General features: G+C 38.0%; 1 long non-coding RNA gene across 4 annotated transcripts in view; it reads right to left on the bottom strand.

Annotated features, from left to right (window-relative positions):
• Positions 1-1,807: 1,807 nt before the first annotated feature.
• The window catches only part of LOC135449500 (uncharacterized), a 34,112-nt gene continuing 10,126 nt past the window's right edge, over positions 1,808-25,793 (bottom strand). For 3 of the 4 annotated variants that reach the window (XR_010440754.1, XR_010440752.1, XR_010440755.1), the window contains exons 2-6: positions 24,524-24,698; positions 22,624-22,712; positions 22,227-22,293; positions 16,866-17,009; positions 1,808-3,810 (exon numbers count right to left, since the gene is read on the bottom strand). This is a non-coding gene — a long non-coding RNA (uncharacterized LOC135449500). Of the gene's footprint in view, positions 3,811-16,865; positions 17,010-22,226; positions 22,294-22,623; positions 22,716-24,523; positions 24,699-25,793 lie in introns of all 4 variants that reach the window. The other variant, XR_010440753.1, reaches the window with a different exon arrangement.

Below are 25,793 nucleotides of genomic sequence, written 5' to 3'. Positions count from 1 at the left end.
TGGGTTTCCAAATATAAGCAAGTGGCTACTTATAGGATTAAATGGATGTAAGGGATATGTACATTCACATCCACTTAGTCTCTGTTTCCAGTGACCCACAACAGTGTGTTAATAACAAACATTTTTCATTCAGTCCTACAAAATTTCTGCAACTACGCATTACTATGCTAAACACAGCACTTAAGTTTTGATGCATTATTGTTGCTTTACAATTAAAATTCTTGTTTTTATTTTCACTTCTAGCTCCTTAAAAACCTCAACATAAATACTTTTGGCATCCCTCCTGCACACCCACTCTTGCTGATGTGTGGATCACTTAAAAATATTTAAATGTTTTTACAGTCATCCATCCATCTTCCTCTAATAACAACACTCAGGTGTGTAGAAGTCATATTAGGTTTTTTTTTAGGGTTTTTTTTATCTGACCTTGCAATACTATCAAATTCTAACCATACTAACATAAGAGGAACTAGAGAGGTAATTTTACTCCTGTGCATGTGACTAGTAACACAGAGTTTTATGGATAGAAAAGAGCCACAAAAATAATCCAGGAATGTTAAAAAATAATGAGAACCCTAAAAAGCACAATCTGTTTAGCTTTGTCTAAAAACAAACAAACAACAACAAAAATAATATTGAGAAGTAACTTGATCACAGGGTAAAAGCACCTTCCTGGGGAGAAAATAGTGAGTCCTAAAGAGCTCTTTAATTCATCAGAGAAGGCATAACAAGAATCAATGACTAGAAGTTGAAGGCAAACAAATGCAAATGAAATAACGTAGAAAATTTTTAGCAGCAGGCATGATTAGTACTCGTATTTTCCTAGTACCTGGAAGCCAAATCATGGATCAGGGCTCAGTTAGGTGCTCAGATAAAAAAACTCAACCCCAAACCAAAAGAAGACATCTCAAACACAGAAAAAAAACGTGATCCCTGCCAAAAGGTTACAAAAAGCAGGTAAGATGAAGTAACATAATAAATCAGTGATAATATTATCTGATATGACAGGCAGCAGTTTCAGGCCATGGTTTCATGATACAAAGTGTTGAGTTGAGATACAGACTTAAGGTGATTCTACGTATGAAGACTGTTTTGTCCCATTCCCACAATTTCTTTACAGCTATGAAATGTTGAAAACTGATCCTTATTTAAAAAAATATCAGTACTAAAATCAGGGTTTTCATTTTAATTTTGCAGTAAAATGCCAGTGAACACTTTTGCAAGTATTTTGATTTTTATGAATTTCAGTGAATGGGTTGAACAAATTTTCCCTAATAGTATTCTCACCAGCTCTTTTTACAGGAAGTTGCTGCATTACTTGCAAGAAAAGACTGTATATCTCAGAGAAAAACATGCAAAAGCAAAGTTGAGGTTGTTTTGTTTTCCTCATAGCAAATCACTAGGCTTGGTGACCAAATCTCAAGCACTATCCATAGATAAAGAAGACATTAACAAAAACTGAAACTCAGACCATGATCTGGCAAGGTTTCTCTGAAAAAAAACTTATTATGCTACCAAATACTAACATAAAAGATAACAAGATGAGCTTGTGTTCTCAACACAATTGCTCTGGCACTGGAGTCTACACAGCATCCTTGGTAGCTTCCAAACACAATAGGCCACTACAATTTGACTGAAAAGAAGATTAAAGAGGTAAACCAAGAGCAAAATTTTCTATTATTAAAGTTTTTGCCATCTATTTGTGAGATCAAGGATCAGAAGCATAGCCCCTGAAATTCATCGTGGAGAGAACTGAGAGCGTCTCCTCTTATTTTTCAACAAGAAAACGTAGGAGAAAAGCCCATCCTTGATTTCTTTTTTTTTTATTTAAATGATTAGCAGACTACAGCAACACTCCCAATGTCTATTGCACTGAGAAGCTCTGGAGGAGCTAATTTTTGGGCTGGGAATGCTGAAGAGAAAACAAAAACTAAAGAGCTAGGGTCAACATTAGTCCCTGAGACTTGGAAGCAAGTTGGATACAGCCATGGTGTTAAGCACCCATCCTTCTTCCTTCCCTTGCTCCCTGGAGGTGGCCAGCCTCCTCCCATCGGCTGACGTTCTGTGTTTCACTGAGCTGCATTTCACGTTCACAGGCTACACAGGGAATTGGTTACAACCAGTTCTAAAAGCTTTCATTTTCCTCTTATTTCTTGTCAAAAATACTTTGAGCTATGGCTAGAATAAGTGACATTAAAAGAACACTGCTTCATTGCAAAGTTTAAAGATGCTTAACAGCCTTACTCTTTGGCCTTGTGCACTGTGCTGAATTTTTCCATGGGACTGCAGCCACTCTGTGTGTGCAGGACACAGCTCAGGAAGTGAATCAGGGCTGTGCATCAAATTGGATTATTTATTGGTTGGTATACACGTTGCCTTTAGGAGTTCTGCTGAGAACAAGACAGACAACTACAGGAAGAGAGCGATGGGCATGTGGTTAAGGCAGTTGAATGCCACACAGAACACTCAGTTCTGCCTCTGCCTTCACCAGCAGCCCCGGCAGCGAGGAGCGAGTCAGACCTCGCGCCCTGGCAGGTGGCCAACCAGCCTTGTCTTCCTCATTTTCTGGGGGTCCAAACACAAACACCTTGGGCATTTCACGTAGAAATGCAAAGCAGATGATGGCAATGGAAGGTTTTGGTCTTGAGGGAAAAATGGAGCCAGAGGCATAAGGTTAAAAGGCAGGAGAATCCATTTAATATCATTGACTTTACTATTGACTAAACAAGTGGCTCAGTTTTCTCCTTGGTCTAACAGGACAATGGTGCTTTTCTGTTCAGGGAATATGCAAAAATTCATCAAATTCTGTGAAGCTCCTTAATATCATTGTAATTAGCCTACAAAAACCAAAAAAGTTTCTCTGATTCTCTGTATGGAAAGGATGTTTTGGATCTTTTGGACCTCTTAATTACCCTACACTGCTACACACTTGCTTTAAAAATATATAGAACATAAATACTAACATGTATAGAGATAGAACACATCTGTTTTTTCTCTCACACTCTATTTGTGATCACACTCTACATGTGATTTTTCAAAGTCCTTTCTACAGCTTCTACCAAGGCTATTCAGTGAAACTGCAATATGGAATAGGACAGGGAACAGCACTTATTGTCAACAAAAGGTATACACTGGCTCAAAAAGTAAAAATATCTTCACTCTCAGTCGTATGTTGTGTAACCACAGCCACAGGAATAGAAAAGCAACAGGAGAGCTAGTAAAAGGGTCATTTCCTACTTATTTTATTACATCAGAGTATCATCGTACTGTAAGCTTTTAGTAATACTAGGCTACCAAGTTTGCAAAATAAAATATTATACTTTGAGTTCAGCAAGAAATAAACAAATCTACCTGTATCTTTAAAAATAACCTGAACAGTTTCAACAGTTACTCTGACTTAAAAATTTGAGTTAAGAGAAATATCACAACTGAAAACACAGGTGATGATCTTCTCTATTTTAGGTAGAAAGGCACTAAACAGAAAAATCTAATACAATAATCAGAGCAATCAGGAGGTTTAGGCACACAACAGAACAGAAATATTTTAACAATGTCTGACAACATCCCAAGCACACAGTGTCTGAACACTACTAAAGTGGATGTGCATGAGACTCAAAGACAACACCATTTCAAAGGATAATTTTCATCATTTAAGAAGCAAACAGACAGGAAAACAAAATAGAAATTAAGGTTCAGGCCTACAATCAGATCTTCAGAGTGAGAACCTGCAGTCACCAGAGTCCCATGGACTTCATCAGGCCCCCAGGCTCTTGAGGTCCATTTGAACAAATCCAGTTACAGGACTGGGACCTAAATATGTAAAGAGAAAAAGAATGAAATCAGGTAACACAGCATACAGCTCTAATTAAAGAGACACCACACTAATCACAGAAAAATAATCTGAGTGCCTAGACCATGACAAGATCTCTATTTTTACCCTAAAATGCTGCAGCTACAGCAAAGGCAACAGTAATTTCTTATGCCAAGAAATTTATAGAGCATTAATTGATCACAGCACATTCCCCTTCAGGCAAACACAAGTACCTGCAGTGTTTGCTCACCTCCTGTGTGCTGCTGCTTTTTTGTTGTTATATGTAATTTGTTTTATTATTTTTAATAAAAGAGAGTGGTCTAAAATCAATAAAGGTGATTTATCTTCATCAGCCTCTTAGTAACACGATGGCCAAAACTAAAATAAGGTATCTGCCTGTATTTTAAAACACTGTAAAACTGACAGAAAGTAAATGATATTTCTATAAGAACTGTCATTGCTATGACTATCTGAAGGTTGTGAGAAGTTCTAGCTTGGCAGTGTGTCTCCCCAGGGTTTCAGTAAAGCCCCATGGTAGCATGCACCCAGTATCATTCAACTGCTCATGAGAGGAGAGATTAGCAAAAAAATGCCTACCTCATAATGAGGTTTGCCCACTGAAATACAGACTTTAACACAACAAGAGAGTGTGACAGAAGCAGTGAAGACACTACAGGAATATCAGATTTATGGTGGCACAAGCACATGGAATCCCCACAGGCTCCACCATGGGGAACTGTGTCATCCAGACTTCCACTCCAGCACTTATCATCCACCCCATAGACCAGGAAGGGGTCCATGATTCCTCTCTGCCTGAGGCTCTCTCTCAGCCTGGGAGGCCACAATGGCCAATTCACCATGCCTGTAAATGTCATCACTGCCCCTTGTACCTTCACTAGCATGACCTCTTTGAGACAGCCGGACCAAAGACAGAATGAATTGTCCAGGAATATGATACCGTTCTTCCTATTACTTGAGCAGAATTACACCTTCAGAGATCAGCATGTAACCAGACAAATCAATTTAAATACACCTTCTACCCAAAAAATGTTCAAGACAATCAACAATCTCTGATTACTTTTGTACCTCCTAGAGGATGGCTTAAGCTGCAGCAAGATCCTTTACATTAAAAAAATAAGTAAGTTTAAAAATTAACTCAAGATACACGAGGACATGAACATCTTAAATTCACTGGGACATTGATTTGCTTATAGCACTCATAGAGAGATAAGGACTCAAACTGCTATTATTTCTGGATAGGAAAAAAATAGTAGTATTTACAAAGTTTTCCATGCACAGGGACATTAAGAAGCCTTTTTGCCAAGATGACACACTAACTTAGACCACTTATATATACGTAAACTCAGATATGCAAGGCAGATGAGATTTCCAAAATTTGTGAAGAAATGATGTGTTTATCTTTTCAGAATTGGTGTTAGCTCAGGACAGATAACAAAATATTTACTCCCATTTTAATATTGAATTCCCAGTTATATCCCACATGTATGTCTGAAACTGGCACATAGTAAAGAATCTACAACACTGGACTTCAAATGAAGGGTCAGATTTTGGCTATTTTATCTCCAGAGAGTTCAAGCCTCAAACCTGGGGTCACTCAGTAGGCACACAGGGACTTGGGGGGAAGGTGCAGCTGGCAGGGCTCAGCCTGGTGCAGGCAGAGGCCCCAGGACCCAGTATGCCCATGGGGTATGTTTGCTCCATGAATTTATGATTTCACAAATGTTCATCAAGCAGAGAGTAATCTACTGCCTTATCTGGCTATCACTGCTCTTTCTTTGAACAACTTGAAACTATTGATGGACCATTAATATCGAATTCCTTGCCAGAGTTACATTTCCAAAGAAAGGCAGGTTTTCTTTTCCTGAAGTGTTATCTTTTTAATCTGGACACCTAACTACTCAACACCTAAGACAACCTTTCTTCTTGCTGTTGCAAACATACACTAACAGTTTAGTTTTCCACACCTGGCAGAAATTTATTGAAAAACAACAACAACAAAAAAGCTGTTTGGATTTTTTTTCTTCAGACTATGCCTCCTTGATGCTAAAGCTGCCTCTTCCCTGGTTTAAGTCAGAAAAGCCTAGAGAAAGTTCTAACTCACACCTATTTGCTACCATGTCCATACAACTACACACCACTGGAAAGTTAGCCAAGAGTAGATGTATTTCCTCTGTCCTTTCTCAACCTGTGAGTTCCGGGACATGCTGAAGGAGTAAGGGAAAATGACTGTGGCTGGTATGGGACCTGGCTATAAAATTCTCAAGCAAGCTGAAAGCTTCCTCCTCCTGGGGGGAATTCTTGTATCATCAGGCAGAATCAGACTGAGGAACAGGATCAATTAATTATTACTGAAATACTATGGAGTATTGTTATTAGAAAACTCAACTTCATAATTTAATTGTAAGGAAATTACTGCATCTGTGTTCACCATTACTATAAACCAAATGAAAAGATCAGTGCCTTCCCAGCAAATGCAAAATACATCTTTTCATACTAGGCATCCCACTGTGACATTACAAATCAAATTCAACAATGACCAGTCCTTTGTGGCAGGTGGGGAAATATTCTAAGCAATATTATGTGGGAAGCAGTTGTAGGAGTGAAGAACGTCAAATAATACAATTATATTTGAGGACAGATTTTACAGTTTTTCCTATGAATGACTTAACTGTTGGTGACCCACACAAAGCTGCACAGCTACACCATCATCCTGCCTATTGCTCAGACATGTAACTCTAGCATCACCTCACATCCCAAAGATACTCCAAATCCCAAGATTCATATTCATAATTTGCAGATACTTTCAATGCAACATTTCCAAGATGGTATTTTTCTTAATCCTCCCAATCAGCTAAAGTATTCAATTGGTTAATCATCATCATCATGTTTTGATTCAGCAAGATTTTGCTCTCTGTTTTTTGATTCAGCAGCATTTTTTCTCTTTGCTTTTGACAAACACAGGCTCATATCACACACATTCAGTCAGAGAACTGCTGCAAAAACCCTTTTCCTGTCAATCACTTGGAGAACACATCACTATCTCCACAGCTCTCCCTGGATATTTCTGCAGCATCTGCCACTTGTCTTTACTTTCAAGGTCCATCCTTGCTGATCACCACCACACCTATTTCTCCTTAATCTTTTTCAGGAAGACAACTGTGGTTTACTCATGTTTGAAACCGGGCTAATTTTCATAAAACATAGCTCAAAAGACCATTAGATCATGCTGTCTAATTTGATTGTTATGGGTTTTTTGGCTAAAACACCTTAAAAACCCTCCACTTTTTACTGATACAAAAATAAATTTCAGGGATGCTTCTTGTATGTCTTCCCTTCCTATCTCCCACCTGCCATTCAGTGTCAGGAGTCCAGTTTCCAGCTTCTCTCACACCCACATGGTGTATTTTCAAAAAAAACTTCTTGTGCCTTTTTCTGTCTTACACCTTACACTTTATGGAAACTCCCTTAAATATCTGAAAACATACTGCATGACTGTTGTTCAAAGCTTTCTTTGAAATTCAGCTTACTAACCTGCCCTTACAGCCCCAATGAGCAAATTGTGTGATAAGCAGTTATATACACATCACCTGTTTTCAAATGTCAAAAGTAAGCAAGAGTGGTATGTAGGAGACAGATCCTACCCTACAGTAAATAGAGAGAGGCTCCTTAAGAGAGATTTGGCTGAAGGAACTCCTGAAATGCTACAAAATGTCCTGTGAAGGAATCTCTGCATACACTGTGGAAATGGCCTAAGGAAATCAGTCTTTTGATTTAGTTACAGGAGTTGGATCCCTAAAGTTTGAATGTTCCCTGACTACTAGCATTTCCATTTTCCTCTGTGTATTTGCTACTTTCAGCTGTATTATATTTACACTGCTAGAATTTAAAATTGCAGATATCCTTTCCAGCACACATCTGCGTGATGCAAAGCATCACAGGAACTATTTTACAACTATACAAAAGCAGTCTTACAACGCTATACAGTATTTCATTAGACAGACCCTGATCATGTAATTATCATAGCATTACACACATATGCCTGGTGAATGGTGCACAGCTCTGTGCACTAACTTCAACCCTGATGTTTACTAAATTCCTCAATCCTATAATAAAGACCTGGAATGCATTCATATCTGGCACTGGCTTTTTTCTCCCCACTGTGAATCATGGGCAAATCCTCAAGACAAATCAACATAGCTAAAAAAACAGAGAAGGGAAAAGAAGAATATCAGGAAGAATTGGGATATCAAGAAGAATTCATTCATATAAAGGGTGATTTGACATTGGAATGGGCTGCATAAACAATAATCAAAAGTCATACAGGCACCATGTAAAAAAGAAAATAGAAAAGAAAACTGCTACTGGTGATAATCTAGTTCTTGCTCCAGATAACAGAAAACAAGTTCTTTCAAAGCCCAAAGAGAAAAATGCCTCCTGAAGCAATCACAGAAAAAATGAGGACACAGTCAGTCATAGATGAAAATCTGATCAAAATCTAATCAGGGAAAATATGGAATTAAATTATTTGATTTCATGATAATAAATGTCTTTAATAGCAAAGAGTTAACTGCAAAATGCTGAAAGGGACGTATTTGGTCCTGTATTACAGTACAGTTGTTAATAATTCAGAAACTGGGGCAAGTATCATGGAAGAAAATCTGCAGTCATTTCAGTTACTCAGAATGAAGGAAAATTATTAATCTAACCAAAATTAGTAAGTGGACCCCAGAAACACTAAATAAGGTTTAAATGATGACAGACAGATAACAGATACATATTAAAACAAACCCATTTAAAAAACCAGTCTATGTTTTATGCGGTTTCAAATTAAAGACACAACTGTAAGGAACTCAGTGCGATAAAACTCAATGTGTTAGGCAAAGGGAGGGTAACAGTTACCTACAAAATCTCCAGATAAATTCATGTTAGTCACTAACATTTAGCCTCTCATAGACTGAATTTACTCACAATCTTATGTTCACATACTCACAAGCACTGACACTTTAAAGAGCTGTTTAAAGGTCTGGCCAAGATAACTTCCATGAAAAACAAAAGACAAGGGCCATCAGCTATAAAGTCCTTGCCCCATTTCAGGAGTTGTTTTAATTATCAATTTCAATTAGATAAGTCATACAATTATAAAATGGTTTGGTTTGGAGGGGACCTTAAAGATCATCTAGTTCCAACTCTCCCTGCCATGGGTAAGAACACCTTTCACTGGACCAGGTGGATCAAAGACCCATCCAATCTGGCCTTGAACACTTCCAGAGATGGGGCATCCACAGCTTCTCTGGGAAAACTTGTTCCAGTACCTCACCACACTCACAGAAAAGAATTACTTCCTAACATCTAATCTATCTCCTTTCACTTTGAAGCCATTAACCCTTGTCCTATCACTACATGCCAGTGTCAGGTGCAAGGGGCTGGTAGGATCGCATTTGTTTAATGGAAGTCAATCATTAGATCAGTCATCCCATACTGGGAAAACACACCAGTTGCTTTGGCCTCAGGAAGGAACCAGGGCCCACTGAAGCAGTTTAGTGAAAATGAAAACACACCACTATAACCAAAATAAAAATAATAAAACAGGCAGCCTAAACAATTAAAGACAATTAGAAGAAAACCAGTGTAACAGGATTATAAAAATCAGTGCTGTGACCTTACCATAAAAAAAAAATCTCCTATGAGGTACAGGTCACTCTCCCTTCAAAAGGATACTAAAGATATTGACAGGGTTCAAGTGTGAACAGCACTAAACATAGAAAATATCCTATGAAGAGAAATTAGAAAGTTTCAAATTAGGAATAGCATGCATGCACATGTAAAGTAATTGCTCTAGAGAGGTCAGATCCGACATTTGTATGCTTGCTATCTACAACACAAGAAAAATACAAAGAAGCACTGAAAGTGTGGAAAATTCAAAACTGAGCAGAAGAAATGTTTTTTTCACATCATATATAACCAATTCGTGTTAATTATCATGGAAATGAAGTTATTAATCTTAACACAATGTCCCTATCAATGACAGTATAAATTAAATCAGTTGCTACATAGAGAAATCAGGAAGCCACTTACTCATAGTTAACATCTACTCAAAAATTAGGAGGTATTTTACCAAATGGGAAACTGTATTATGGTTTAAGCACATATGATAAGCAGATATGCCTATGTAAAATATAAAGTAAAAAAGGAATAGCAAATTGATTTCATTATTGAAATTTTATTCACAATCTCACAGAAACTCTTCCTACAGTTTGCATTAAATACTATTAATAGCTCATTAACAACAGTAGTTGTCTTTAGAAGGTTTTGAAACAACTAAAGTTTGGACACATTTAACTTTTATGTAAGCAGTAAAGTCAAGTACATGAAAAATTAAAAACTGCATGATTATGAACTTGTTTACTCCATCACTGCAGGTTCTATCTAAAACATCTTTTTTCCTCATTTCCAATCACAGCCAGTTTCTTAGAAGCTTGCCTATTTTTCAAAGACCTGATACTGAACAGTGTTCCCTTTATCACTTTTTAAAGAGATTATTTTAACAAGGATTCTCATCACAAATCCTGCTAACAAGCACCCAAAAACTGACTACTTACCACTCACCCACAGACAAGCCAGCTAGAATTAGCTAAAGCACTGAGTCCTTAGCATGCCACAACTATACTGCTTGGTTATCTTGATAAGATCATCCTGGTTTAGTTTGAAATGCACATTGTCACTGCACATACTGAGACCCACGCTGCCCTGTTGTATTGGCAATTACAAAAACATATATAGCATTATAACCTATATAAAACATATAGCATTATAATTTTTTATCAAGGAGCAGAGTCTTAATTTTATGAGGATAGGCAAAAATGAAAGAGAGGATAAAGATGTGGCATCATATATTTTGGTTGATTTTTCCCATTGTATCTGAGAAGGTAAAGAGAATATAATATTGTCTGGAGGTGGGGGAGCAGGAGAGGCTGCTAGCACTGTTAATGCAAGGTTAGACCTAGTCAGGGGCTGGGTCAGGTAAACAGGGCAGAAGTAACAGGCTGCAGCATCACACAGTACAAGAGATAGTAAAAGTGAAGACTCACACGTCAATAACATAGAGAGCACAAAGAACCAAAAAGATTGCCTGGGAATTCTTTCTTGGATAAAGAGAATACAGCTTGTACTAGGACACAAGAAATGGAGAGATTTAAAAAGCTACATGAACTTCATGCGGTGATACTTGAGTGTAGGCTCTGGTTCTGGTAGAGAAGGGAATTTCAGTCCATGGGCAGCTGGGGGTCTGAGAAGACCTTATTGCCAGCAATGATAGGAAAACTGTCTGGAATAAAAGCAATGCAACAGGGTTGCAGAAAGGCTATATAAAACTTCTGAACCCAAAAGGCAACATCATCTGTGTTCTGAAAGCAGATCATTCACCACCAGGATACTAAGAACATAAAAATTATTCTCCTTGGGTGACTTACTGTTTTGATGTTTTCATGGGCCGTGTATTTGAGTGCAAGAACTGTCACTTGGCAGATTTACCTTTCAGCTCTATAGTTTCTACCTGTGATTGTTTTAATAACATATCCCATTAACAAATTACTCTGAAATAAAAGTGACATTTTGCTTTTCTAAAGCTATTATATGCTTGATAGTATGTTCTGAATGTACATAACTTGAAATATACCTCATTGGACATTTATCTGCAAAGTTGTCCCATGCTTTTTTCCTTTTAAGCAGAAGGTGGGCAAGAGCAATAAACTAAACTCATGGGAGAAAGGGTGTAAACTTACTATATCTAGATGTAAAGGAATTTCTTGTTAAGACACTTCTTTGCTCATTCCAACAGTACCAAAGCTATTTATTTGGTAATAAACAGTACCAACGCTATTTATTTGGTAATAAGAGTTTCTGGACTGAAACAGACATTTCTGAACTTGTTGTTGATGATTAATGTGCAGTTTAAGAGAGCCATTACTTTGTGACAGGCACTACAGAAGCCAAGTGTCAGATAATATATCAACTTCTGTTCCAGTCTAATTCTAATTTAATGGTTAGAACTCTTATTCTTACGGTCTTGTTTCAAATATGATACTAAAAAGAGTTCAGCAGGATACATAGTAGTTGCTGTGAAAGTCTTGTAGTGCGAATATCATGTAGGCATTAAATTCGATGGATTTTAACATTAGCCAAAGCACGTTTTCAAAGAAGAACAAGTGCCACAATCCCCTGCATAACCACGGAAGGAAGAGCGAAGTTTCTGCTATAAGCGCACAAAAGGAACCTGACATGAAGGCAGCGTGGAGCGGGCACTCCGCCCGCCCGGTGCAGCGGCTGTTCGGCGGGCAAAGGTCCCTCCAGCCCCAGCCCCAGCCCCAGCCCCGGCCGCCGCCGCTGCCCGGAGCCGCCGCCAGCGCCCTGCCGAGGGAGGGGGACAGAGGGAGGCACGACCTGCCGGGTCCTAATGCCGCCGGCCCGGGCAGGAGCCGCTCACATCCTGCCCCGGCGGGCTGAAGGCACCGAGGCCATGCCCGGAGCATCCCAATGGAGACATTTCTGGCCGCGCTGGCCCGAGGACAGATCCCACGGGAACACTCTGAGGCCACTCGGACGGGCTCATGTGCAACACCGTCCGTGCGCAGGTAACCGGCAGAGCTGAGCACTGCCACGGGTGAAGCCACCTCCCCATCCCCCCGAGAGAAAAGCATTGAAGGATTCCACGGAAAAAGGAAAAGGATGGTACCACCAGTCCCTGACATCGACGCTCCTTCTGTACTTGTAAGAAACCCTGATTTGTTAGTCAAAACTCAGCCCCTGAGCTTTACCTGAGAGCTGCACATCCTCATCATGCAGTACAGGAACAGAAAAAATTATGTGGAACAGGCGGGAAAGTGAGAGAGCAGGACTAAAACTGTACACGCTGCAGCAGACACCAGCACGATTCCAGGATCTCTCCTGGCAGACAAAGAAGGCTCTTGACAAGCCAAAGACTGCAAGAAGTCCAGCGAGGCAGCTTTTACACCTATAGATGTGGAATACACCAGTACACCACAAACTTTCTGGTTTGCTGTTGTTACTATGGTCTATTATAAGCAAACGCAGCTGTACAAGATTACCACCCTCTGCACCATCACACCATTCTTTCAAACACATCAGCTGGCCAGAGCAGTAATTTCTGATGTATTTTCACTTTGCTACCTCCTCCTTCTTGCCTATACCTCAACACCACTTGAAGATCAAACAGTAGACTTGTTATAACTTTATATGTTTTAATATCATTTTAGTGAGACATCCTTAAGTGACCTGAGATGACTTGGTCTGGGGGCACTAGAACTGCAAACCGGATTGAAACAGTTGCTTTTATTGCCTTCCAGTGTTTCCTGTGCAATTGTGATCGATGTTGTTAACAGTTGCACATAGTTTTCATTAACATGCCTGGTCTTGCTGCCAAAGCTGACAGGGGATGGGACAGACAAGCTCCCCATCAGTGAAAGTAGAGTTAGGTGGGCAGTGACAACCTCCTCATGAAAACAAGCAGGGACACAGACAGAAAAAGCTGCACTCAAAGGACAGCCATGAGTAATGTTGAGTGAAAAATTTATATTGAAGAGTGGTCTTCCCGTAAATGTATCTGTTCACTTTGGCATGAACTCCTCCACTGCATACTATGCACGACAGAACAAGACCATTATTTAAAAGCCAAAATACCTGCCTTGTGATATGTTTTATCTATCCTGTCACAGCAATCTGTCTCACTCCTATCAAAACCACAAAACAAAACCACAGAACAAAAATTCTGGAGCCATACACATACTTTCACTATATGAATCAATGAAGACTTAGAGTTTACACCAATATATGGCACATGAAAAAAACCCAAAATGTCCTAAAGATTCAAAACGGTATCAAAAAAGTTTTACTTCATATACTTTTCAAAGCCCTTCCTCTCACTGCTGCGAGTGCACATCTCTCTCCCTATTACAGATATCAAAGAGCCTGCTCCTAGCAACATTCTGATATGAAGCTTCTGTAATGTGATAATTTTTGTGACTTCATCAATAGGTAAATCTGTTTCGTCTTTCACATTCTTATTAAACAATGAAAAATCAAATGGGTAAGAAAGCCAAAACTCAAAGAGAGCTAAGGTAATCAGGTCCAGCTTGTTCAATCTAATACTAATTAGTGTTTTCGCAATGTGGAGAGCATTAGATCTGTGCTATCAACTTCCAAAATAAAACAATTTCTGAATCTGTCAAAATAACTTAAAAAATGCACAGGTGGCAATGCAAATCAGATACTTCTGTAGCTTCTCATCAAACAGTCCAGAAATGAATACAATGAAACTGTACCACCTTGTTAAAAGAAACAAAAAAAACCCTAAAAATTACCATTTCTCAGTTCCAACTTGGGTTCACAAGACAGATGCAGCTTACAAACTCAGCAAATCAACAGTATGAAAAAGAGCAATCATGGTATACCACGGCTTTTTGAAAGAACATACATTGAGTAATTGCTAGCACACGTGTCCAAAGTGCACAGAACTTCCCAAGGATTCAAACGGATATGAGCATCTTCCACATTTTTCTGTTCAATGGCATCAAGTTTCACTGTGGGCTGCAATAGCGAGGGCATGCCTTGGGGCTGGCATGTTCATTTAACATATGAGTCATTCAGTGTGGAAACAACATAACAGAAATATCCACAAACCAATGAATTGTGAAAGAACTATAACATTTTCCCCCTCAGGCCTGCACCTAGTAAAGTGTCACAAATGAAGTTAATATCACAGAAATTATTCAGCAAAAGAGGAATTAAGCAGAAAATGACAGTCAACTCTTTTACAAGTCAATAACTTAACTGTTTTTATTTGAAACCATACCAGTCAGTACAGTCATCTTAGAAAAGACCAACAAAAAAAGACACTCCAGACTTGACTTTTATAACTACTGCACCCACAGATAAAGTACCTCTACAACAGGGAAATTGCAAAGTAGGTTTTTCTTCACTGGTATCCTCCTTCAGAATCTGAGGGAATTTAAAACTCAGAACTTAACACCACTCCCTTGGCCCTCTCTCCCTCCACTCCTCCCCCTGAAAAAAGTTGGTTTAAAATATAAATAAGATAAAATAATTAACCAAACACTTGACATGCAATGAACCTGAGTGTAAGATTAGCTTGGCAAGAAAAATAAAAGTTGTAGAGCAGCCTAGTTTCCTCTCCATTAGCTTCTTACTACATTAGCCCAGAGAATCACAGCAGTCAAAAAAAAAACCATTTACAAGTACATCAAAGCAGCTAAGTTTACATTCATATATCTAACATGCATATTTGTCCAAGTGCACTAGGGAACCTGGTATGCCCCTAAATTTAAGGTGCTGATTTGTGTTTCATGTTTTGGCACTGGAATGAGTACACAGTACTTTGAGGGCCAGATTTTATCTCACTCCCACCTCAAAAGTAAGAATGAAAAACTGAATGTTAGAGAAAGGGATATTGAATAGCCACTCTTAGTCACCTTGCTTGCCAATCTAATTTCAAATAAGGAGACTGCTTACATTAATCTTTTTAGGTCTAACTTATGTACTTATATGAGATCTTTGGAGTGTGGCCACAGACCTTTCAGGAGCTTACCTACCAGGCATTCTCTGTCCTTCCTCCCTCAGTATCTCAGTGAGGATGCTCTGTTTCAATGAATGCTGCCCTAGGTACCTGTTATGATGTACATCTACACTGTGCAATGGAGCCCAGAGCAGCTGGGCTCTGCCAGCCTGGCTGGCGCTCACCCCCATGAGAATACATCCCTGTTTTCCTGCTCTCACTGTGTGTGCATGGGAAGTATCTGCGCTGGCACAAGGATGTGTCTGAGCTCCTTATCCTTGCCTCTGAGCAGGGCTAAGGCCTCTGCCAGGCCCGCTGTTAGCACTCAGACATGAGCCACCAGCCCTCTGCCCAACACAGACTATCCGATTAACGCCTAATCCGCTTGTGAATCGGCTCCCGGCCACCGCTGCTTTCTGCAGGGCATGACAAAATTCAGAGTTCCTGAGGTGTGTCTAAACCCTGACTTCACTGCAAGCAGCACGCTCTTGAACAGCTATCTCAGCTATGAAACTGGCTCAGCAGAAGAATGTGCAGTGCCTGTGCTGCTCTTTACTACAGAGCATATGCACATCCAGCACCTCAAAACACCTTTAACCAAGGAGCTTTGAGAATTGCCAGCTGCCACAGAACAGTTCCACTTCAATATAAACCACCAGTGGGATTCAAAGAATAGGAGGGAAAAGAGGCACAAATTCTTTGTTAATTTCAAGAAGTCGTTATCTACAAAGATAAGAATATACTTTGCTTTGGTGAAAACAAAAATTTTTGCTTAGGGAATTGTTGGCCTAAGTGATTTCAAATACTAAACTTAAAGGAATCCCTTGTACTACATTGCAGTTACAGTAAAACTTTAATTGGTGTTTTTACTTGCACTTTCTAATAGTGTACATTATTTAAATGGTGTGAAACTTCCAACAATCATTAACTTAGCATGCTGCCATATTTTTTTAGCCAATATGAGGATTAAAAGTTTCCAGCTATGATTACTTTGTCAATAATTATGTGTTTTGTATCTCCTGCAAAGCTGGATGCAATGCCTGTTACAACATTCTCATGTGTAGTGGTGAAATATGCCACAAGAGAATATACTCTGAGTGAAAAAAAAGCAGTTTGTTTTTTTTAAATGACAGTTCAAAAATATCCAGTTCTAAATATTCAGAGAAACAGGCTCACAAACAGTGAGCCATAAATGGCCACTAACTCCCTCTCTAAAATAACTTTTTTAAAAAGATGTTTTCACTATTTTTATATGCAAGAACTCAATGCTAAGTAAAGTTGTTGTACAATGCTTCAGAATTTAAAATACTTCATGATATAGAGCAATCCTCCTACTTTTCACATTTTAGAAGAAAATTTCATCAGACAAATCCTCTGAGAGAGACACAAACACATTTTACTGAGAACTATCACGTTGTGTTTAATAAATTACATGCAAATTCTTACCAGAATGCCACTGCTTTTGAAGATGCCATATCCATTGTTATCCTCAAGATATCCATTCTTATTCATCATTAGTACCCTGCTTCCTTTGCACTCAAGCTTCGGAACAGATTTCTGACAAGCAACCCACACCTACCAAAATGATTTCTAGAAAGCAAATTATATAGCTGTAAGACATGGAAAACAAACCAGCAATTTGCAAACCACTGCAAGTGCAATGCAAACACAGCAAATAGAAAATTCATTCTGAAACATTCATCCTATTATGCTGGACACTAATATAACCACAGCTGTAACATTATACTTTTAAATCATGGTTCACCTATAGAAAGACTGCAAGAGCAAAATTCTTTTTTATCCCATGGAATCTCATATGTTTCATCTCATTAAGGGTGGTCACTTGCTTGTGAATGATTTTTATAAAAGAACAGGATAAAGGAACATTATTCTTATACCACACTTAAGGTTTTCTAAGGACTTATGAAAATTAGAGTTCCATTTATGCTGGATAGAGCAAATACACAGAACAGTAAAAGGTCCCTGACCACATTAAAAGAAGAAGTCTAAACAGGTAAGACAGCACAGGGGAAAAGTCCACACACAGCACAAACAGCAGGACTGCAGTAAATGTAACAGTAGCTCTACTTTGCAGGTGGCTTTTGCTTGCAAACAACACAGAAGGAGGTACAGGGTAAGGAGGGCACATTGGGTGGGAGGAAGCATATGTAGTATGCAGGAATGAAGCAGAAGTGAAGAGGTAGAACAGACAGCAAGAGGTGGAAGAAAATCAGTAAGCACAGGACAGAGAACAGCTAATTAAAGTTAGTGAATGTTCTCTGAATGGTCAAAGGTCCCTGGGCTCTTGGCTCTTTCTGTTTCTGTGAGTTAGTCTCTGGCAAGGTCCCTTCTTTACTGTTCCCATGCTTATAGCAGTATACTTAGACTGATTTTATACTTATTTTCAGTTCTTTTCCCCATCACAATCCCCTCCCCACATCTTAAAGATCTCTCCCTCACTTGTAGCTTTAAAACAGATGATCTGAATCTACTCAACAATATCTGTATAGAATAGCACATGCAGATCAGCCCTATTTACAAGTGATCCAAATTCTTATATTCCGACTTCAACCTTCCTAACTCTTTCTTAGGTAACACATACTGGATAGTAGAAAAGTGAGGCAAGACACTGTTCTATAAAAGAGCAGTTGAAAGTTGATAAAACATTGCACTTCATGCTGAATAACAGAGTTGTTAGGATTCAGGATGGGGACAGCTGCTCTATAGGCTCTGGTGCACACAGCCAGATGGAAATATTCTAACCTTCACAGTAAACTGTACTTGTTCTAGCATTAACTGAATAGATTAGGCTTATATCTGAACAGAAGATGCATTTCATTGTCAAAACACTCATTGTTTATATCCTTTAGCATAAATGGAGATAAGTCAGTGTAAAGAGCAAGTCTGCCTACAAAGGCAAATCAAACCTGTGAAACTGAAGTGGTGTAATTTTTTATGGGGCTATATAGATAAGGGCAAATAAACTAGATTGAAGTCACTTTCATCTGGTGCAAGATCTCCAATAGGAATAATTTATACTGGCATAGCAACTGCAATATAATTAAAAACAATTCCTGGAATTAGGCCAGTGCTGCCAGGTTGTTTCCTTCAGTGTGGAAATAAGCTACCAACAGATACAGTTTTATACTGATACAGCTCTATTCACACTGGGGAAAGGTGGCTGATACTTTAATTATGCCAGTACAGATAAAGAAGAGAAATGTCTGATAGAAAACCAGGTGTCTCAGATATAGTCCATTTACCTATTGCAAGAGAGTAACAACATTCCTAGCACAGGCAACACTTTGGAGTACTAATTCTTAACTTAAAAAATAATCCCTCCTGTGTCATTCTCAGAACACCACCAACCTTTGAAATGCTAATGGAATTACTAGAGACAAACCAGACTTTGAATTTCTGCCAGATTCTGTCAGGAGTTCATCTGACAGAAGTTTTCTCCGTGCCACTCAAGTGTCACTATTCATATCTCCTTTTCTTTTAAAACAAACTTTTTTTTTAAGCAACAATGTTGTGGTAATTTTGAATCTTTGTAAAAACACTGGTAAAAGTAAAGTGTATGTCTTGGCTTGAAAAATACACATAAAAGCAATTATTACTTCTCTGCCAGACTAGAGCTTTGGAAATTACCTGAAACTTGCCAATGACAATAAGAGGCAAGTAGTTATCCATCAAAATTCCTTTAGCTCAGCTGCACAACAGTACTTCCACACTACCTGCACTTTACCTGGTTGTTTGAAACAGCATCTGCCAATTCCAGCTGTGCTGTTAAAAAAAACCCAAAAACCAAACAAAAACCCCATATGTTTTGCTTCTAAAGGAATAAAGTTTAGCAATTTATCCTAGTGTTCTTTAAAGGACAAAACAAATGAAAAAAAAAGTTTAAACTACTGTGTTGCCCTGGGACACTAAGAATGGTAACTCCCAGACAACTGAGTTGAGACACCAGCATAACCTGATAAAACAAGAATGCATTTTCCTCTTTACTTGTGACTTCTTCACAACAGCTTCCAAAATAGACTCAAGAGAAGCTGAGTCTATTGTTTTTGTCACCCTATCTCTTCCTCCCCCTAAAATAAGATCTCTGCTCTCAAAAATCTTAGAATAAAGTGAAATATCTACAACTGTAACTTACCTATCAAAGGTGAACTGCATGTGCCTCACTAAGAATATGAACTTCAGCAACCATAACCTAGCACATGTTCTGATAGGTACGTTAGTTATTAAAAAAATAGTAAAATATTGACTTTTAATAGCATGAATGTTCTCATCCAGGGATCGACCTGTGTTAAAAAGTGACGTGCTTGAAAGTAGGGGGGTTTTGTTTGCTAGTTGATGAAACTCAGCAAGAAGAAAAAAGTTGAAAATAAAATTCAACATTACAATTCTTCTATAGCATGCTAACATAAATCAATGGGAAGGGCATACTTATATAGAAAATCTTGTTAAACAAACATGATGTCTTTATTTAGAAAAAATATCTCATTGCAAATAGTTAATAGAACACTTCAAAGACCTGCCAGTAAATGTAGTCTATTATATGCAAAATTTATAATTTCTCAATACTCTGAAATTCTGTAAAAATTAATTTAAAATACTTTTAACTTACAGAAAGCATCTTGAAGGATGCAATACTTAATCTACTCCTTAAAAATCAACTTCACTGCTCTTTTTGACAGTATTCCATAATGTACACAATTACCATTCCATAGCATGATAATGAAGTTACTCTTCCAAGCACTACATAGGCTTCATCACCTCCTCTTAGTGAGCGTGTCAGGAATGAGATATCCTCTTTTGGAAGACCCTGAAACTCCCATAGCTGTATTGCAGATAAGGCAACAGATTCTCCTCCTTCAAAAATATAATCAACCAGCTCAATATGAAAACAATAAAAGACTGGGATCCAAGAGGAGATCATTTAAGCTAGATGTTCATGATCAGGATAACAAATTTCTGGGCCTGCTCTCAAAAAAATGTCACGAGGTTGGGACTCAAAATCAGTGTAGCACGTTGGGTGGTATCCAGTCCTGCCATTGTTGCTAAGCCCTAAGGTAAGCTACACATCAGCTCCCACATGAGCCCTCTCTTAGACATTCTTGGAACACAAGTCCCAAGAACAAGTTAAGATATGTCCTTCTGAGCAGGCAGGAAGCTGTGTTCTAAAGAACACTGGAACAAAGATATTCCATAAAACTAATGTATCAATGGGTTACCCACAGAGAGAGGTACATGCACAGCTGATGTGTTGCTCAGAGACTTCTATTTTAAAGTGCTAACAAACTTATCTACAGTGGTATGAACTGTCTCTTAAAACACATCACTTCTCTGAGAGTGAATGTGCTGTGTGCTACATTTTTTTTTAAATTATAAAGAACCTTTAATAACTATTGATCAGATTTTCTATAACTTTACAAATTCAAGAGCTACAGGAACTTGACCCCAATAGTTTAGTATATCCTGTGGCAAAAATTACAGGGATTACTCATTTCTATAGGGAAAAAAAAACCCAAACCTTGTATTCTTCACCACTTAGGAACACACAACTTATTACAAGCATGCAATTCTCCTTCTACTTACTTAAATGAATTAGGAAGCTACTATAGAGCCATTTGTATTTAAATAGGTTTTTTTAACCATTTGCTTGGAAGGAATTATTGCTTACTTTTTAAAGCAGATGATCTATTTCAGATGCAGCTGTTTCTCTCACATTCTATATTGCCTATAGAACTGAACATAGAAAACCCTAAATATATCTCATTGAAGTTAACAGCCCATTGAAGTTAAATATCTTAAAAGTAATACATGTATTTCTTTGATTTGTTGTAATCTTTTATCTTAAAATACTCTCAATTTTTATTCTTGATCTCAAAATACTGATCCTTTTATATTATCTTTCTGGTTTTGAAGGTGGCAAGGAAGTAAGTCTATAGTTGAAATTGGGTAAGTCTTAAAAACAAATACCCAAATCTGTCATGTTTTCTCTTTGAAACAACAGAAGAAAAACTTTTTTGTTTTTAACAAGGAAAACTTACTGCTTTTTTTAACAATTACAGAACTATTTTCCACCTTTTTCCTGCCCATCCCTCCCAAAAAGCAGAGCAAAAGAGGAGTCTGGAAGATGAGCTAGGAGAAGCCACCAGAGAGAGCCACAACAGCTCCTGCTGCCATTGCACAGTGCTCCTCTCCAAGTTTCCTGCTCCCAGTACTGAGGCAGCAGCACCACTGTACTTTCCAAGAGCAGAAATAAACTACAGCAGCACCAGTTCTAGGTGACCTTAAAGTTCTTTGTTACCAACTATACTGAGCTCTCACAACACAATTTAGTCACCCTGTTCTTGGAGAAAGTGGGGACTAGCCAAAGCAGGAAACAAACCAAGTTAATCCCATGATCTGAACAGAGCCCCTATCGCTTACTCTAATATGGAAGCTGTTAGTTCTAAATGATGCATTCAATATGAGAAGACATCTCTGTCTTTGCAAAATAAAAACCACAGTAGTTGAACCAACTACACACATGTTCACATTGGAAAATAGGATTAGAACTAAACATTCATGTGCTGTGTCAGTGTAGAAGTCCTCTTTAGAAACAGTACTGCTGGAATGTTAGATAATTATATAAGGCTCAAACTGCAACTAACAAATCCTCTCACAAATATAGACATGTCTATTTTAAATTAAATGTTAAGTGGGAAATATTTATAGTTTAAGTTGCACACTTTGCTACTTAATTATCATAATTTTAAAAAGAAGACACCTTTAATTTCCTCCTCCAAAGAAGTTATTTACCTGATCTGTAGCCTGGGAGTCCCCAGTAGTCAGTTCTGAGATTCTCATCCCACTGAATGTCAAGGACCTAGCATTTGAAGGATGGTATTTCAACATCAGTTATTGACAACTTAACTTTGACTCACCAAAGATAAACCAACCTTCATTCCCACTCAGGTCAGCTCATTGATTTCACAGAAAACACATTTAGAAAGCAGAGCTGAATGCTTTCAGAAATTCCACTGATGAGACAAAAACGGGAAAAAACCCCAGCCAGCAAAAAGGAACTAATATAAAATGCTTGAGACTGGTTGATGCATGATGAATCAAGTATTTTTGTATATTTCTGTGCAAAGTAACAAATAACCAAAATTACTGTTAACTGCTTGCTGAAATGATATAATCTCAAATACCTTACCTTCTTAATCTTCAGATACAGGAATCTGTTCTTTGACAAAAACACAGTTTTATCCTTGTACCAGAGGTTGTGTCAGGAAAATAACAGTTCTGCTGAAAGAGTTTGAAAAAAAAAATACACTTGCTGCTCTCAATATCCATATTATGGACACCATAAGCATTATTATGAATAATATGGAACTTGGTTTCTGTTTTACTCTTGTCCTACTTTGGGTTCAATGGAACTGTGTTCCATTAAAGTCTGACTTCATGTGCAGCTGGAATAGATTCTCACCAACAGGACCTAATAAGCTTAAGAATAAATATTGTCCTTCAATTACCTTAGAAATAAATTTGGATACACCAAAGCCCTCAGTTTTTATAATTCTGTGTCATTAAAAAAAAAATTAAAATCATATCTAGTGAACACTATTCATAGCATTCATACTGCAAAATAGGACCAGATAATTCTGATTTGTGGTGATTATATTGACATGTATTTCAATTTTTAGAAGTACACTGAAGCAACAGCCTCCTTTTCACTACTGCTATTCCTGTTTGGAGTACACAAACAATTCAAAAGCTATTTTAAACTAGTCTCTGACTTCTAATTATCCATTACATTATAAAGCATTTATTTAAAACATCATCTTCATGATTCCTATAAGAATGAGGGGACTAAACTAAAGGCTTACACTTTAAAAAGAGCAATGCTCTTTCTAAGTCACCCAAGTTCTCAGCATCCGTTCTCTACCAGGAAGGCACTGACAGGAAGTCAAATGTGCATGAAAACATGCAGAACAGGAGCCTCTGTTTCCAGACCCAAAAGATACAACAACAATATGCCTGAGAAATTTGAAATCCATTTAATTCAGCAGGATTTTTAGCATGACAAACGATATTGTTAAGGCTTCTCAGATCATATATGCATCTAGAAAAATGCAAGTGATTGAGTAATTTAACAAATAAATCTAATTTAACTGACTAAACTAATAATTTAACTAACAGAGTAGACAGATATCATTAAAAGATTCTTGATTTGTGCACCACTGAAAAGGCTGACTAACTGTACTGTGCCTGATAAGAAGCATTTGCTGCTGGGTTTTTTCCCACATTATCATTTATTTGTCTGCTGGTTGGAACACCTAACCCATCAGCAATTAAAGAATCCCCACAGTTTGCAATGAGAACACAAGAAATTCAAGTGCCTGTTTAAATATTCACAATTATTTTATTAATTTACTGCTAATAGTTCTTATTGAATGTACATTGTATATAGCTCTCATACAGAATATTACTAGAAACCAACTTGTGCTGTGAAGTCAGGATAAAGTTATTAAAATAATTGGATGTCTTGAAGAAAAATAAACACTACATAGAGAAACCATTAGTCTAAAATTAAATCCTGGTCAGGTGTTACAATGCCAAGATTTAATAACACACTTTAGAAAAAATAAAAATAAAATAAATTTTTAAAAATTCCAAGGCTGATTTTTTTAAAGTAGAAAATTTTCCAAGCTGTGAAAACCTAACTGTGCCTTCCTTTTTACTGCCTCTAAGTGACTTGAGACCTAATAACATTTTGATACAAAACAACAACTCGGGCTTAGCAAATACTGAATTTATATAATAAACACATACAAAAAGTCTGAAAAAGCATGCAGCAAAAGGGAATTGTGTCATTAAGATCATAACCTCCATTGACAGCTACTCCAGAGATAATAAATGGTGCCAGAATTATTTTCCAGACTATTTCCCTCTACTCATTTCGTATGTCTGTTCCTACATGTGCCTTTTAATTTCAACACACTTCATGTGTCAAATGACCAACACAAAGGCTCTGACAGGACATAGCATATATGCTCATGTAAATGAAATGCCAGCATACAAAATCCAAGTAAGAATAATTAAACAAAACGTACCTGGACTTGAAAAAGCACCCTTGAGCTGCATCAGTGCTAATTCCCAAATGAAGACTCTTCCTTGCAAATGAGTGAGCTTTCTTCAGATCATTATTCTGTGGCACAGGCTCCTCCAAATGGCAGAATGAATGTATTGCCATTATTGAAAATTTACAGATCATCTGAAGTAATTGAACTGAAAGCAAGAAGTAAAGCAACTTGATTTGGTCTAAACTTACAGAAAATACTTTACTTAGTTTTCAAGAACTTGTTACTTAACAATAGCATTTAAAATACATAAAGGATATGTATATGCAGTGATTGATAAAGTATAAATTGATTCATTAAACCAGACAGACAGTTCATCTAAGCAGAGATGCCCAGATAAGGAACTTCCATTTAATGCTACTGCAGAGCACCACTTCCATACATTTTAGGGATGTTTTTATACATTATATATTTCTTCTCTTCAAAGAGGCTTTCACCTGGGTATCTATAATGATACATGTATTTTGCAGAATATTTTGCTTGTAATACAGAATTATCTTCAAGTAGTTGAAGTTACCCCTTCCAGCATGAATTATTTTGTAACTAAAACTACCAAATGTCATCTACCACCATCGTGCTAATACAGACAGCTTTAGAAGGCTGCCTTCAAGTTTCTCACAACTTCAAGTTTCTCTGATTTTACAGAATGTATTCTGTACTACTTGGGATGCTTACTTGAGGGCAAGATGAGTCACAGATTCTAGAGGCATAATCTGATGAGCATCTATTCTGGTAAAATGCCAGTTCAAAGAGAGAGGACCCTCCTGCTGCTTGTTCTGATCCTTAGGCCATGATCCCATCTCCTGGTGGAGCCACCCACTAGACAGAGTGAGGAACTAGCTTGGGTCAGAAATTGCTGCTTGCCACAGACCCCTCTCGAAGTCAGGATCAATTTTCTGATTCAAGTCACTGCATGATAGCACAAATCACTGTGCTAATACAGCAGGAGGGAAATTGAGGGAGCAAGACCACACATCTAATTGCAGCTACAAAAGTCAGTACTTAAGAGCTGCTGTTGTCACCTGAGTGTAAACTACAAGGTACATCACAGCTTTGCCACTGAAAGCAGCACAGCATACTCCTGGACTGCTTTAACTTTCAGTTCCACCTCTGCATCACTGGTCATCATCCCCACAATGACATCAAAAATGACAACTTGTAGAGCCTCACCCAAATTACGTGGGGTACAATTTCCTGCCAAAGGCCACACACTGCAAGTTTAAGGTGGGATGAACTAAACAGG

The sequence above is a fragment of the Zonotrichia leucophrys genome, chromosome 1 (assembly GCF_028769735.1).
Source record: "Zonotrichia leucophrys gambelii isolate GWCS_2022_RI chromosome 1, RI_Zleu_2.0, whole genome shotgun sequence".
NCBI lineage: Eukaryota > Metazoa > Chordata > Aves > Passeriformes > Passerellidae > Zonotrichia > Zonotrichia leucophrys.
The sequence above is the reverse complement of the archived record's forward strand: the minus strand, read 5'-3'. Positions and strand labels throughout refer to the sequence as shown.